We start from the raw sequence: 2,390 nt of genomic DNA, 5'->3' as shown, positions 1-2,390 counted from the left end.
TATATATATACCCATGAGGCCACTGAGGTAGAGCTCAGTGGTGGAATGCATGGTGGGAGGCCTTGGGTTCAATCTCTAGAACCACAAAAAATGTACTTGCAGGGCTGGCCAGATAGCTCAGTGGATTAAAGTGCCTGTTTAGGCAGATGCAGGGGTTGGAGGTCCAATCCCCAGCATGCTATGCTGGCTCCACCCCTGGGGCATGCTGAGAGGCCTAAGACTGGGCGTGCTGGTGTGTACCTGTAATCCCAGTGCTTGAGAAACTGAAAACAGGAGAATCACTACAAGTCTGATCTGTGTAGTGAGACCCTGTAGACACTGTAATAAATACAAATATAAAAAAAGGTTTTTAAAAATGTACTTGCTAGAATGAAGAATGTAGTTTCTAATTCATTTTATTGGTGTTTTTTGATATAACTTTTTGGATTAGTGGGACTCCAAGAGAAATGGACCAAGGATGTTTTGTATGCTTTGATTCTTTTTTTTTTCTTTCCCCCCTTTGGTACCAGGGATTGAACTCAGGACCTTGCACTTACCAGGCAGGTGCTTATGCTGCTGAACTATATCCCTGGCCCTTAGACTTCCTTGATTTGGTATCGTTTTGTTTGTTTGTTTTATGGTTTATTTTTATTTTATGTTATTTGGTACAGGGTGTCACTACACAGCTTGGACTTGTAGTGATCCTTCTGTTTCAGCCTCCCCAGTGCTGTGTTTACAGGCATGTGCCAACAGGCTTGGATTCATTGCTGGCTCAGTGTGCCTGGGTGCAGCATGTGGTGTTAGGATCAAACTCAGTCCCTGCATTTGCCTAAGCAGGGACTTAGTTTGCTGAGCTATCTCACCTGGCCCTTGATTGTTTGTTTTAGAAGAGATATTCCACCAATTTACAGGACTTTGAGAATTATGAAATGGATTTCTGAATAATCAAGTTGCTTGCTTATTAGGTAGAAGAGAAAGGAGAAATTGGATTGAGTGATCCCTCAAAGTTATATCTTTTGATATTTTCCAAGTATGTAGTTTACTTGGTCCTAGTATAATCTTTTAAATTTATTTATTTAGTTTAGGTTTTTTTTTATTTATTTTTTTAATTTTTATTTATTTATTTATTTAGTGTGTGTGTGTGTGTGTGGCCTGCTCAGCCCACCAGGGGGCGGGGCTGGCTGGCATGTGGTGCTGGGGGATCGAACCGCAGTCCCTGTGCTTTGCCAAGCTTGTTCCAAGTAGGTGCTTTAGACCACTGAGCCATCTCTCCAGCCCTTTAGTTTTGTTTTGAAACAGGGTCTCACTATGTAGTTTAGGCTGGCCTTGAACTTACAGTGATCCTCAGCCTCCTGAGTGCTGGGATTACAGGTATGTACCACCATGGCCAGTGGTACTAATATAATTTTTTTCTCTAATAAATCTTTTAAATGTGGGCTGGTGAGATGGCTCAGTGGTCTAAAGCATCTACTTAGAACAAGCTTAGCAAAGCACAGGGACCGCAGTTCAATCCCCCAGCACCACATGTCAGCCAGCCCCGCCCCCTGGTGGGCTGAGCTGGTCACACACACACACACACACACACACACATAAATAAATGAATAAAATTTTAAAAAATCTTTTAAATGTAATTAAAATGCTTGTTTTGGGAAATATTCACTTCAGATCTTCAAGTCTATGTTATAGGTATTGCTTTATTTCGTTGTACAAAATATTTAGAAAGTAGGGCCAGGGATATGGCTCAGCTGCATAAATGCCTGCCTGGCAAGTGCAAGGTCCCAAGTTCAATCCCTGGTACTGCAAAAACAAAATATTTAGGAAGTAGATCACCATTTAATCCATCTTACAGATGAGAAAATAAAGTTCAAACATTCGAGGTAATTCTTTGGGTGTCACTAAGCTCCTGAGAAACAGGATTAGGCCAGTTCTAATACCTCCATGTTTGCCTGTGCAAATCAGGGTTGCTAAATAGCTTGTCCTAGGGTCCCATGAATGGTATTGGTGTTAGGATTCAAATTTGAGTCTGTCTCTCTGAAACCTATGGTTTTCACTGGGTGCAGTAGTGCAAGCCTGTAATCCTAGCACTCAGAAGGCTGAGGCAAGAGGATTTTCATGAGTTTGAGGTCAGCCTGGCTACATAGAAAGATCCTGTCTCAAAAAGCCAACTAACCAACCAATTAAAAAAAAAAAAAGCGAATCACACATACACAAATATATAAAACCTGTGATCCACCTGGCATGGTGGCGCACACCTGTAATCCTGAGGCAGGAGGATCATTGTGAGTTAGAGACTAGCCAGGGCTACAAAGTGGGCTCAAGGCCAGCCTAAACTACAAAACAAGACCCTGTCTCAAAAAAAAAAAAAAAAAAAAAAAAAACTTTTTCCTGATGTTCATTTATGTCTATTTATA

Source organism: Octodon degus, unplaced genomic scaffold, assembly GCF_000260255.1.
Source record: "Octodon degus isolate 3935 unplaced genomic scaffold, OctDeg1.0 scaffold00287, whole genome shotgun sequence".
Taxonomy (NCBI): domain Eukaryota; kingdom Metazoa; phylum Chordata; class Mammalia; order Rodentia; family Octodontidae; genus Octodon; species Octodon degus.
Note: the sequence above shows the minus strand (reverse complement) of the source record.